Source organism: Myotis lucifugus, unplaced genomic scaffold, assembly GCF_000147115.1.
Source record: "Myotis lucifugus unplaced genomic scaffold, Myoluc2.0 scaffold_154, whole genome shotgun sequence".
NCBI classification, from domain to species: Eukaryota; Metazoa; Chordata; class Mammalia; order Chiroptera; family Vespertilionidae; genus Myotis; species Myotis lucifugus.
Window position 1 is genome coordinate 465,510 of NW_005871202.1, and position 14,780 is coordinate 480,289.

General features: G+C 40.0%; 1 non-coding gene across 1 annotated transcript; it reads left to right on the forward strand.

Annotated features, from left to right (window-relative positions):
- Positions 1-704: 704 nt before the first annotated feature.
- On the forward strand, positions 705-829 carry LOC111827362. The gene has a single exon (XR_002830866.1). It is a non-coding gene; the product is annotated as a small nucleolar RNA SNORD22 (small nucleolar RNA).
- The last annotated feature ends 13,951 nt before the right edge of the window (positions 830-14,780 follow it).

Genomic DNA, 14,780 nt, shown 5'->3' on the forward strand with positions numbered 1-14,780 from the left:
TATGTAAATTAAATCATCCATTTTATATATATAAATATTTAATTTAATATTATATATATATAAATATTATATATATATATATATATATATAATATATATATAGTGTGTGTAGTGGGGAAAAGCTGAGGTAGAATTGTAAACATGTATTGGTTTTTGAAAATGAGGCATACTGAGAGGGATTACTTAATATATATATGGTTTATCTAGAGAAAAGCAACAGGAAATTTTTCAATTCAAGTATATCTCAACATGCTTCAAGACTCTGTGGACGCATTTCATGTGGAGATGAGGATGTGAACCATGTGCAGCACACATTTTATTTGTAGAGATTTTTCTTTTTCTGATTGGGTAAAGCTGTAGTAATTATTATAGGCTGCTGCTACTTTGCCAGAGTTGACATAGAACTGGATTATAAAGAAATTAGTGTGTTCCAAGCCTGTGGTTGAAATCCCAGTAGCTGTCATCAGATGCATGCTGTGCTGTTTCAGATGCTATGAAGGAGCATGAGGGTTGCATCTTTATCACAATCAGTGATAAATGTGAAATAGGATCATTCAATTATCTTATTTTTGTTTTTCCTGGAAATGAACTCTATTCAAATGACTTTAATGTGCATAATCATATATGTCTCTATGTATACATATATATGCAGGTGCATAGTAATATATACTAGCTTATGTTTAAATATTAGGGACATACAGAAGTCCCAGTGGGGAAAAAAGTCATGTATCTTATCTCTTATCTTATTCCCAGGGCCTGTGAAGGTGAACCCAATGGGGCTGGCTGGGGGAAGGAGGAGGGAAGTTCCAGAAGGAACTGCCTGAGAGATCACAAGTATTTCTACACATGGGAAAGGAGGGAATAAAATCAATTGGCTTTTCTTTTTTCAGGTCTAAAGAAAGAACGTGGATAATGGAATCCAACTATGAAGGACATATAATAAGATCCAATTTCTCACAAAATGGAATTTTCAAATCATTGCTTATACCTCTTACCTGTTTAAACTAGCATACAATCATTTCAACCTTTCTGAATAGAGTTTTACTTTAAGCTAAAAAAAACTATTTCATCTCTCCATCTAACTACCTATGAATGGTATATTTTATTAGTTTACCTCATAAGTTTACGATATCCAATTACTTGTGGAACTATTTCAGTTTCACTTGAGACTATTTCTCTAAAATAAGAGTTTTGAATGTCGCAAACTATCCATATCTAATGAAAATTAATGCCAGATACTCATTGACTTTGTCACACCCAATAGCACTGGATCTTCCAGCGATTTTTAACTTTTTCTTAAAAGGACACTAAATTAAAGAGTTTGTTGTTAACGTAGTACTTTTGAATCTCATGCTGAAATTAATGACACAAATTCCTCTAAAACATGCTATAAAAATGACTCTTGTGACCTAAATTGTGTAGAGGAGAGCAGTTTTAGGTTTGAGGAATAAGGATTTCCTATGATTTGTGAGAAAGACAAAAGCAGCAATAAAATCCCAGAAGGAAAAGTCACAGGCACATAGGGCAGGCACCCTATGGGCAGTGGGGGAGCCAAGTTGGAGTGATCTTAAAGGCCTTTCTCCATGGAGATTATTGATGACAATAGCTCTCTGTCATATATTGATTTCTAGCATGTCAGTCTCTTGAGTCCTGCAGCCAGGAAAGGAAACAGTTCATGCCATAATTGTCACGATGACAAATATAAATGAAAAAGCAGCCCCTTAATAGCTTTTAGAGTGAAATCTTCTTTTCACCTGGTGATTATGAGGCGCACTTTTCTGTAATTTCAGCCTCACTGATAGCTGAAGGAAGGAAATAAACAAACCACGTGGTGTGGACAGAAATCAATGAGTCTACCTCACATCCAGCAGGGTGTGAGGACCACACCTGAGAAAGAGCAGCTTGTTTTCAAAATGCTAATTCTACAACCCACCTCTAAGGCACAGACTCGAACACAAAGAGCCCAAGGAGTTCTGATCCAAAGAAGATCGCTGGAGAGTGTGTCACTGATGAGGCCTTGGCAAGCCTCGGTTATCCAGTAAAAGAGATATTGTCACAAAGATCTAATTTCTAGTTGATCCCTTAATATACAAATAATGTACATAGCTCCTGATTGATATTAATACCTGTAGTGTTCATTTTAAGCTGATTAAATGAAGCCAGACATTTCAACTAATAAACAGTTTGTGTCTCACCGTTTCATTGTGGATAGTAATGATTCAGAAGATAAAATGGTTTCAATCAATGTCTGGATACATTTTTTTCTAGTTGCTTTTTTTAGTTGTTATTACTATTACAGCAAAAAACAAGTACATTGTCATGTTCAATTATTCATAAAAGTCCAACTTAAAGCATATACAGACAGGCATCACCCCTTCCCTTGCACTAACACACAATTAATGAGTAAGTAGAAGAGAAGCCACATTTCATCCCAGCCATATTGCCTTTCCCTTGGCAAAAAAGCTATGAGATTAGACTCCAGTAAAGCTACAACTTATTTACTTATTTATTGATTTTGAAGAAGATGGTGAGCAGAGGTGTGTTACCCAATGGAAATGACACAGCTTTCAGAACATTGAGGTGGGCCCAGCCCCAGCCCTGGCCTATGTGCCTCAGGGGTTGAGCATCAGCCCATGAACCAAGAGGTTCCCGGTTTGATTCCCAGTCAGGATGCATGCCTGGGTTGTGGGTTTGATCCCCACGGCATGCAGGAGGCAACCAATTGATGTTTCTCTCTCATTGATGTTTCTATCTCTCTATCCCTGTCCTTTCCTCTCTCTTTAAAAATCTTTTTCTAAAAAAAGCATATTTAAAAAAGAAAGAAAACTGGGTGGGAAAGAGGTATTGTGAATCAACTCATTAAATCTTGGCTTATTACTCATTTGTTTGAGTTATGTAAAACACGTAAACTTCAACCAAGTCAACTCTAAATTGGAGGAATAATGAGTCTGATAAGTCTGATCTATGCTTACCAGATGATATAAATTCTGACTGAAATAGACTCTTTTCTGCACAAAAAAGAAGTCTATAATCACAAAACTCTAGGTCATAATCTCCCTAATAATCTTAAGGACGTCAATATTTGATATATTGTATACCATGCAGGAAAGGATTTTCTCTCATTATAACATGAAACAATACAGTTTATCCTTAAAGCTCTTACTTAGATATTTTTCTGTACTTCTACATTACATATTATGTTAAGAATGATCCACTGTTTTGTGGACGTCTGTGAGATATTTTTAAAGAGGTGATCCATCAGTAAATTATAAAAAAATAATATTTCAAAATATATCATTAAAATTGTACTTAGATACCTAAAGCATTTTTTGAGTCTCCCCAAAGATTTTTATTTGTTAATGTGTTTCCCGTGTTTAGTTATAGGAATTTTGTTTTCCTAGACCAGAAAGAGAATTTTTGATGTTGGAGAATGGCCAACTCTACACCACATCCTGACAGTATTACATTTAATTAGGGTTCCACAAAAATAAACATGTTGATAAGACTACATTTAGAGGGCACTAATTTTACTGATAAGATAGAACAGGTAGAATAATGGCTCCCCAATGTTGTACGTATCCTAATTCCAAGAACTTCTGGTGTGTTATGTCACATGGCGAGGAGGGACAAAGGTTGCAGATGGAATACATTGACTAATAACTTCACCTTAAGAGACGGAAGCTGCCTGGAGTATCTGAGTGGACCCAGTGGAATCACTAAACACCTTTAAATGTGGGAGGCGGAGGAGGAGGGAGAGCTGGGTGTGGAGTAAGACATCCGTGAAGATGAAAAGGAGCCACAGGCAAAGACGGAGAGCAGCCGCTGGCAGCTGGGAAGGCGAGGAAACAGCTTTATCCCCGGAGCCCTCGGATGAAACGCAGTCCTGCCCAAACCTTGATGTTAGCCCAGCGATACCCACTTTGCACTGCTGACCGCCCTGCATGTAAGACAGCGGAGGTGTGCCATGTTAAGCACCGAGTCCGTGGTGCCACGTCACAGCAGCAATAGAAGGTAATACACGGGCTGGGACCCACCCAGATGCGCGAAGCACATGCGGTGTCTCTTGCTGGGATGGAGGTCCCACCCAAATCCAGACATTTCATTGTTTGGTTCTCTCCTCTCCTCAGCCGTCCTCCAATAATAACCTCGTCCTCCACAGACGCCAAAACCCCTGCAGCTGGAGTCTCTGCTGTGACAGAGGAGCGGTTACAGCGTCGCCTAAGCAAGAACCTAAAGGACAGCTTGGCAGGGAGCAAGGGGCACGGGAAGCAGACCGCTGTCATGAACCGGCCATTGCTTGTCATTACCCCAAGAAAGGTTTCTGTATAAAACGACCGACTTACATTCACTCTAAAAAAAAAAATGTTTTCTTCCCTGCTACCAGGACCCAGCTGATTTATGAGTCTCCAGAAGTGTGGGAAAAGGAAATATTTTTTCTTTCCATTTGGGATAATCTACAGAAATACAGCACACACACACACACACACACACACACACACACACACACATACACACATGCACACATGCACATACAAACACACACATGCATACACACATGTGCACACAGAGACACACATACACACACATGCACACACATACACACATGCAAACATACGCACACATACACACAGACACACGAAGGTCTGAAGAGCCCTGGTGCCTGCGAGGTCCCTGCAGGTGCATTCCTGCTGTGGAGGGAACAGGCCTGATTTGCGCTCCATGGACTAGTATGAGATGCGTTCAGGTTGCTCCTCTGTCGGACAGAACAGTATACGGCACAGACACACGTGTATCTTATTTATCTTCAGACACCTTGGTATCAGATAGAAAACATTCTCGATTTCTTGAAGTTTGGCAAACTTCAAAAATAAATGACTCACCCCACCAGGCCAAGCCTCAGTAAAACAATAAGGACAGTATCTAATTTTTAGAAAGAAATAGAATGCATGATGAATTACCATGAAAGAGTGGAACACTGCTCTCATTAAATCCGGAGAGCCAGCTCTGGGACTTGTCAGATGTGACATTTGATGACAATAACCACAATTAATCTTGCATAAAATTTTGCTTAATCCTGTAATACAGAAACTTTATTTTTTTTATCAGCTAATAGCTTATTCTGAAGTGAAAAGAAGGCGTTTGTCAACTAGGTCAAGGGGAGTAAGGAAATTGGAAAAGAAAAGCAGACAAAGAATATATACAGAGTGAAACCAGTAGATTTTCAACATATTGCAACCCATTTAGAAGGCAACTATCAAATGAGTCTTATTTTGTGTCACTTGTCACTGATGTCTGCCTAATGATATTTTAATGTCAAAGTAATAGATATCTTGCTGTTTTACACATACGCACATACTTACATATACATAGTTTTAATGTTCTATCAGATCTGTTATTTATGGAATTTTTAGTTTGATGTTAAATTGTAAGGGAGGACAGTAGAAAGATATGCCATCATTTACGGCGAAACTGTCTTTAAGAGACATCTACACTAATAAAAGAGAAACATGGTAATTAGCGTACGACCGCTACCCTTCCCATTGGCTAATCAGCGTATCCTTATGCAAATTAACTGTCAGCCAAGATGGCAGCCGGCAGCCAGGCAGCTGGAAGTGAACATGAGGCTTGCTTGCTCCCGTGACTGCAGACTCCAACGTTCCCCGCCTGACTTGCGGGCCTCTGAGCTGGCAGTTTGAAACATTCTAACAAATATAGCCGGCTGGGATCTCAGAGCTGAAGTTATACATTGTTTCGATTATAGAACAGCAAACAAACCAGCAGCAGAAGCCTCAGAGCTAGAGCCAGAGCTAAAGCTGGCCCAGAAGAAAAAAAAAAAAGAAAAAAAGGAGTGGTTGGGAGCTTCAGTCAAAATCGCCAGCCTGAAAGCAGCCCTCAGCCCCTCACCCAGACTGGCCAGGCACCCCAGTGGGGACCCCCACCCTGAAAGGTGTGTGACCAGCTGCAAACAGCCATCATCCCCTCATCCAGGCTGGCCAGGCACCCCAGTGGGGACCCCCACCCTGATCCAGGACACCCTTCAGGGCAAACCAGCCGGCCCCAAGGCCTCTATCCTATATAGTAAAAGGGTAATATGCCTCCCAGAACCGGGATCAGCGGAGCCACGAGCCTCCTGGCACCAGATCAGCATGACAGGGTGCAGTGCCCAAACCCCCTGATCGCCCTGCGGCTCTGTGTGTGACAGGGTGTGGCATCCCAACCCCCTGATTGGCCCTGCTCTGTGCATCACAGGGGGTGGCTCCGCAACCTCCCCATTGACCCTGCCTTGAGTGTGATAGGGGGTGGTGCCCCAACCCCTCAATCAGCCCTACCCTGAGCGTGACTGAGGGTGGCATCACAACCTCCCAATCCGCCCTGCTCTGTGCATGACAGGGGGCGGCGCCCCAACTCCCCAATCAGCCCTGCTCTGAGCCCGACCAGGGGCTGCACCTAGGGATTGGGCCTGCCCTCTGCCACCCGGGAGCAGGCCTAAGCCAGCAGGTCGTTATCTCTGCAGGGGTCCTAGACTGCGAGAGGGCACAGGCCGGGCTGAGGGACCCCCCCTTCCCCCCCGAGTGCACAAATTTTTGTGCACCGGGCCTCTAGTTTTTAATAACAGAACAGAGACTTTCACCTAGGATCGAACCTGACAAATGATTTAAAACTTGCAACATTGTTTTCAGAAAACTAGCACCTCCCAAGTAAGTCATAAACGATTACTAATTTAAAACTTTCATGACTAGAGGGCCACTTTGGTTAGTATGAAGAGCAGGTAGATAATTGTTGGGAGTATACCATATATTCCTAACAGTGCACTAACCACAGGCATACGTCTTGATGTATTTTCACGGGTTAGACAATATTTTATGTGGTGCTTTTAAAGCATAATAGGGTTTTGATTTGCTACAAGGGGGGAGGGAGGGGCAATCTACAAAATGTTACATACAATGCCATTGCAACCTTACATAATTTAGGGGGGAAAGGATGTTTCTTTTGAATAATGTAAAAATGTGGAGTTGGTATAGGCATGCCCGGAGCAAGGTCTGACCCACAAATCTTCTTTCTATATTTTGGCAGCTGTTTGACTCGATATCAGGAAATTGTTGATGGGGAACATAGTGGATACCGTACTGAATTTGAGGAAGCAGTCAACTTGTGTTTACGAAATGTGACATATGTACAAAATTTGTCTAAGAAAAGGACTCCAGAAGGGTTCCACAAGCTAGAATTGTGTTGGAGATAGAACTTCAGGGTTGTCTTGTTCTTTCATGCCTGGTGATGTTGAGAAAGCAGAATTTTAATATTTTCAGAAATGTTATTGTTCGTTGCAGAGTGCCCGAAAATTAAACAGCAAGGAGAAACAGAGCTTACATTTAGAAAATGGAAATAAAACTGTGAATCACATTAATACTTTTTTTATTGTTTTCAAAGCAGCTCCACATTAACTAACCTCCACTGAATTTGAACAATAGCCCCCCAAACCCCACAAACACATAAAAAATAAATTGCTTTTGTTCTTTTCTTCTTAAAGAGATGACTGGATACAAGTGCATAAATTTAAAGTTTCTCAAAACTAAACCCTCATTAACACACTCAAATCAACAATTTTGAAAAAAAATTATTTCTCTTAACCAGATGGATTCTTTCATAACATAACTATCCCATTGTCTTACAGTGCAGTGGCTAATGGATAATGACAGGAGCTAAAATCCCATGCGGTTCCCCGGGCCCTCCATTCAGAGACCCTGGCCTGGTAAATCTGGGATGGAAACTGGGATTGTGACGTTGGAACATACACTCCCAGGGGACTCTGTTGAAACCAATTCAGTCGGTAGCAACTAGTAGGAATAACTCAGAAATACAAGTGGTCCCATTTATGATGTTGCCCATAGATATATTTAGTCAAGAGTTTTTATTACATCATTGTGCAGAGTCATCCCAAATATATGAAAAGGCACAACCTATTTGAAGTTGTATTAATTCTTTCAACATATCATAGGGTTGTTTAACCCATTATTTTTTGTTGTTGTTTATCCTCACTGGATGACATTTTTCCATTGATTTTTAGAGAGAGTGGGAGGGGTGAGAAAGAGAGAGAGAGAGAGAGAGAGAGACATCAATGTGAGAGAGACACACATTGATTGGTTACTTTCCTACTTGCTCTGACAGGGGCCAGGGATCAAGCCTGCAACTGAGGTACATGCCCTTGACTGGAATCAAACCTGGGACACTTTAGTCCAAAGGCTGATGCAAAATTGGCTAGGGCTGTTTAATTCATTATTAATTTAGCTAATGTTCTATATACATCTGCTCTGAGAAATGAAACACTGAAATCATCTAAATTTACAGAATTAGCATGGAAGAATTTGATTCCCTCATAGATCTGTAAATTATAGCTAAATTTCAACATTAATCATGGCCAATTTTGTGTAAGGTACAGATCTAGGAAGAATGATGAGTAAATGATAAATGATGCACTACCTTTTTTATAAAGAAGGTAAAATAATAGTGTAGGAGATATGTGTGTGTGTGTGTGTGTGTGTGTGTGTGTGTGTGTAAATTATCCTACTTGGGTTATAAAAAGCCTCTCTGAAGAGATGATACCGAATTACAACAAAGTGACCTAAAGAATAAAAGTGGTCAAGCTCATACTTAATAAAATATCATCTTCTGTTATATAACCTTAATTTTTTAGATATTTTCTCTTTACCAGGAAACAGACATGAAGGTAATGCTGCCCCTCCATGCTGTCCCCACAGTGGCTGCACCAATTTACATCCCCACGAACAGTCCACGAGGGTTCCCTTTTCTCCACATTCTTGTCAACACATTTATTTTTATAGCAGCCATTCCAACAGGTGTGAGGTGATCTCTCATTGTGCTCTTCATTTGCATTACCCTGATAGCTAGTGATATTGAAGGTTTTTTCATGTACCTATTGGCCATATGTATGTTTTCTTTAGAGAAATATCTCTGGCCCATTTTTTAATCGGATTGTTTGATTTTTGCTGTTGAGTTGTGGGAGTTCTCTGTATTTGTTGGTATAACTCCCTTTTCAGATATGTGAGTTGCAATTATTTTCTCCCATTCAATAGATTGCCTTTGTATTTATTGATGGTTTCCTTTGCTGTGCAGAAGGTTTTTAGTTTGATGTAGTCCTGATTGTTTATTTTTAGTTTTGGTGCTTTCGGTTTTAGGTGTCAGCTTCAAAAAAATCCATCGCTAAGACCTATGTCCAGGAGCTTAGCTGTATATTCTGCCAGGAATTTTATAGTTTCAGGTCTTATGTTCAAGTCGTTAATCCATTTTGAGTTTATTTCTGCCTATGGCATGAGATAATGGCCCAGCTTCATTTCTTTTCCTTCTGCGGTGGCTGTACGGCATTCCCAGCCATTCGCTGCAGAGCCTGCTCTTTCCCAATTGTATGTTGTTGGATCCTTGGTCATAATTTAACTGACCAAATCTGCATGGGTCAGTTATTGCTTCATTGATCTACATGTCTGTTTTGCTGCTGACACCACACTATTATAGCTTTGTAATAGAGTTTGAAATTAGGGAGTATGATGCCTCCAGCTTTGTTCTTCTTCCTCAAGATTGCTTTGGCTATTTGGGGTCTGTTATGGCTTCCTATAAGTTTTAGGATATTTTTTCTATTTCTGTGAAAAATACCATTGGTATTATTCTTTAAACTCACCTTAAGTGAAGCTATTTACTTCATTTTTCAAGTCAGATAGAAGCCCCATTGCAACTATTTTGATATTAAATAGTTGTAGCATTTTTTAAAGTTTTTGTTGTTGTTGCTTTCTACTTATCTTCTGATATGAGTCTATGAAAGGGAAAGATAACAAGAGTCTGACAGGATGAAACATTTAAAGTTTTGAGTGTGTAAGTCCATCAGATTTTAAGATTGCCATAATTTAACATGTATTTCCAAAAGAGCGTCAAAACTATCATGTCCAAGCTCTGCTGTCCACATACATGTGAATCTTGAATATAAGTTAAGGAAGTAATGCTATTGGCATAAATGATCAACTCTGAGATGATCCTGATCGAATCAGGTACCCCCAGTATGTCTCATAAGCCCTGGCTTGTAATAGATGTTAAATGTGTTTCACCTTTCTTTTTCTTTTTTTTCCTGAGCAAGTTATTTAAATCACCATTTTACAAACACACAAACCGGGCTGATGCTAACCAAGAACCCCAGCAGCACCATCTATTTTTCTACAATCCCTGAATGCCAGTAGAGTGTACTGCTCCTTGGACAGCTTGAGAATTGCAATTTGGAACTAAAACTTGATCCCTGCAGTAAGGATTGGCCAGTGAAGTTTTACAAAGAAATGAGAAATTTGGCTGCTGGTTGTGTTCCAATCTTGGAAAGGAGGTTCTCACCAGAGGAGGTTGTGCCCTCGATGTGTTAAGCAGGCTGTCCGCTTAACCCAAAGGTCTATTCAAACAGTTCAATCACATTGTTAGCTGTCAAATGCCATCCAAACACATTAGAGCGCTCCTGTTAAGAGCAGGAAGACCTTGTGTAAGCACCGACTATGTTTATTGAGACGAAAGCTTGGGTCCCAGCTGAAAAGCTGAAATGGACCTAGGTTTAAAAGGATAAGTTCTTAATGTTGTTTTTGATTGTACTGACACCAAATATTGAACAGTGATCTTCAATGTGGAGTTCTTGGCTCAGCAGCTCTAACATTACCTTGAAAATTTGTTAGAAATGCAAATTCTTGCGCCCTACCCAGGCCCTACTCAATCAGAACTCCAGAGGACACCCAGGAATTTTCTATTCAACAGAGCTTCCAGGTCATTTTGAGTAAAACTAAAGCATAAATCTGATTCCTTCCTTTCCCCAGCAAACAGCTAACCTGGTAGGAGTCTGTAGTCTCCTTGGGGAATTCTGAAAGAAAGATGAACAGTATAAATTTTGGGCAGTGCAGTGTACAGGAGTCTTTTCTTGAGACCTGGCCTCCCTTTCATTCAAGGGTTCTGGGTCTGTAAACTGATTCTGATCTAGAAATTGATTGAGGGCCTATTACTCACTGTTCTTATGATTCGAATTAGACTTTTGTTCACTTCACCTAGAACTTGTTTGTTAATCTCATATAAGGATTTGGTAGCCTTCCTATGTATTTCTTCTTCAGGAACACCGTGATCAGGTAGCCAACACCATAGTCTGAGCAAATCAGACTATTCTGCTAGCTGCTTTGACTCGGGTCCATTAGGGTCACCACACCTGCTTCACCTTTGATAGTTGTGAGCTGCCTCTTGGCCCCTGCCACCCTGGGGTGTAATTACTTAGTCAAGTAAAATCATCCAAACTTGTAGACAATTTCCATGAGGCCTGGCCGGTGTGGCTCAGGGGTTGAGCACTGGCCCATGAGTTAGGAAATCATGGCTCAATTCCCAGTCAGGGCACACACCCAGGTTGTGAGCTGGATCCCCATTGTGGGGCATGAAGGATTGATTTTCTCTCATCCTTGATGTTTCTCTCTCCCTCTCCTGTCCTCCCTGAAATCAATAAAACATTTTTTTCTAATGTATGTGTATTATATAAAATGTGTTCCCTCCTAGTCTTAGCAACACTGTCCCAGGATTGACCCTTTGAAGGACAGTTCTTAACATTTTTAATCCACGTCCTCCTGAAAATTACACAAACCTGACAGCTCTCATCTACCCCAGCAAAATGCTGAAATCCCCTGGGAAAAGATGGCATCATCTTCCCTTAAGGATCACAATTAGAAATCACTTTACTCTGTCAAACTAGACTTTTTCTTCTCTTTGATATTGTGGCAACTTACTAGTTAAGAGTTACTCCTCTGAACCCATGCATATTTATCTTTGACTGTCCTACAGGTAAACAAAAGAAGATTAATGTTTATTGAGTGCCTATTCTATGCAAGACATGGTACTAAGTGTTCTAGTCACTCTATCAGTTATCAAAGGGGCTTATTGAAATAAGGACTTGGTAAAAACTGTCGTAAAATGTTATGTTTTCATTCATGTGATCTCTGGATACATAAGTTATTTTAGAATCACATTATACTGTTAAGTCATACGAGTTTGTAGTTAACCGAAAAACCTCAAACATTTTTTCCCTCATGCTCTTCTTAAGAGACTCTGGGTTCAGGTCTGGAAGAGGAGCCGCACAACAAATGAAAAAGAAAAGACACAAGATAATTTGGGAATACTGGGGGACCAGGCGAGCAAGTCCAACTCAAGAGGAAGGACTTCCACTGTGCTCAGGTCTCACCAAGCTTTTTATAGTGAGAGGTAAACAAGGTAGTGGTTACCATAGTTACACAGTTCTTGTGAGTTTCACTTGTTTTAACCATGGTTACACTTCCTGCACTTCCTCAGCCCATTAGCTTCCCAGATAAGATCTAGGGAGTGTTATAAGGTCAAGCCTAATTATGCTAAGAGGACTGTGCCCTCTAAGCTGGGACTCCTTTGTGACTTTGCCAACAGGTCAGTCCGAGGCTTAACCCTATATCAGTTTCCCACACTCAAACAATTTTTTTCCTTATGCTCTTCTTAAGAGACTCTGTCTTTCCATTGTATAATTTGGTGTTTTTTTTTAATCTAAATACCATAATCCATATTATAGGTATAACAATTTGCATTTTATTTTGGCCTATTTTTATTTTGCGTATATATAAAATCTCAATTCTATCATCATATTAATCATAGTTTCTAACCTTTAATCATTGTATAGTTTGACTAGAGGCCCGGTGCATGAAATTCATGCACTTGGGGGGGGGGCGGGTTCCCTCAGCCTGGCCTGTGCCCTCTCACAGGCCAGGAACCCTCAGAGGAGCCCTTAGGGGAGCGAACCTAAGCCATCAGTTGGACATTCTTAGCGCTGCCACGGAGGCAGGAGAGACTCCCACCACTCTTGTTATCACTGCTAGTGACAGTATTTTGTCATTTACAAAGACTCTAACTTCCATCTAACTCAATTTTATTTTCCCTAAAGTTCTCTGCTGTAAAAGGACTTGTTGAATGTCTTGGTGAAATTAAGATGCCTTAAGTGTATGGTCTTGTTTTAATTTACCAATTTAGGAGCTATTTCAAAAAATAGACATGCGAGCCCTAGCTGGTTTGGCTCAGTGGATAAAGGATTGGCCTGTGAACTGAAGGGTCCAGGGTTCTATTCTGGTCAAGGGCACATGCACAGGTTGCAGGCTCGATCCCCAGGAGGGGGCATGCAGAGGGCAGCTGGTCAGTGATTGATGTTTCTATCTCTTTCTCCCTCTCCCTTCCTCTCTGAAATCAATATATATATATATATATATATATATATATATATATATATATATATATATTCAATTTAGAATTACTTATTCTTAGAGTTCTCATACTAGCCTTAAGTTCTGCTTTGCTTTTTCTCCTATTGTTTATAAACATTTTATGCATTATTGTTAAAAATTATATTTAAAGTGCTAATTACATTCTAACCAATATCCTTTCCTTATGAACAACCTCACTATGCAGAAACTATTAATGCAGCCATTTTGCATATGAGGTTAACAAAGTTTAGAAAGCATAGCTAATTTTCACAAGGACACATAACTGTGAAATCATGAAGTCAGAGATCAAATCCACATCTAACTAGAGAGTCCACACCTTAGACACAGGCTATAAATATTCCTGTGGTTTTCCTTGGAATCTACATCAAGTTTATTCATCTGTAGTCACAGAGTTTACTTTATCTACTTTAAAACACCATGGTGACCAATCATGTCCCCCATATTTTGTGGTTTATTAATGATGGAACTTTGATCTTGCCTACGGAAATCCTTTGTAGTCTGGAATGTGATTCACCTGGTTACAGCAGTTTAAACATATTTAAAGCAGCTATGTTATTTTTTTCTCTTATCTAGGGTGTCAATGATTTCTTTATATCATGAATATTAATCATGGATATTATTTCTGGAGAATAAAATGACTACAGAACAGGATAAATTGAGATGTTGAGAGCTCTGGTTTTCCTCTATCACCTGGTAACAACAATATATTATTCCCACACCAGGAAATATATTTTGTTTTCCTTTTCTACTTCTTATTGCATATTTGAGAATGAACTTTCTTTGTCCTTAATGACTTTCAATAAGTACAGCACATTTGGGACTTTAGTCATCTTTATAAAATGTTATATATTCATGCAACTTTTTAACAATATTTTTTTAATAAACAGGAGATTTATGGGTGTAGATAAATATGTTTAGTAGATAAATAATATGGGGCCAAGCTGGGTTGGATCAGTACTTGAGCATCAACCTATGAACCTGTTCAATTCCGGTCAGGGCACATGCCGGGGTTGCAGGCTCAGTTCCTAGTAGAGGGTGTGCAGGAGGCAGATGATCAATGATTCTCTCTCATCATTGATATTTCTATCTCTCTCTCCCTCTCCCTAAAATTAATAATAATATATTAAAAAATAATTCAGGGGCCACATCTAGCATTGATAGTGCTTTTGATTTAAAAATAGCAAACACACCCTCTGGGCAGACACCTGCCAAGCACTGCCCCTTCCTCTGAGCTGATGCTGCCCCTCCCGGGGAGGGAGGGGGGGTTGACAGGAGAGCATCATCTAGATGCCAGGCCCAACCCCACCCACTGGGTGTCCTTATGCATTCCCTTCATTCTCTTTTGCCCACAAAAGTGCACTTGCTGTGTGCTCACATAGCAGTTCATGCTTTCATATCATAGACGTTACCACAACCATTCCCTGGATGCTAATTCTATGATGCCGGGTACTACTCATATCTTTTCCTCTATGA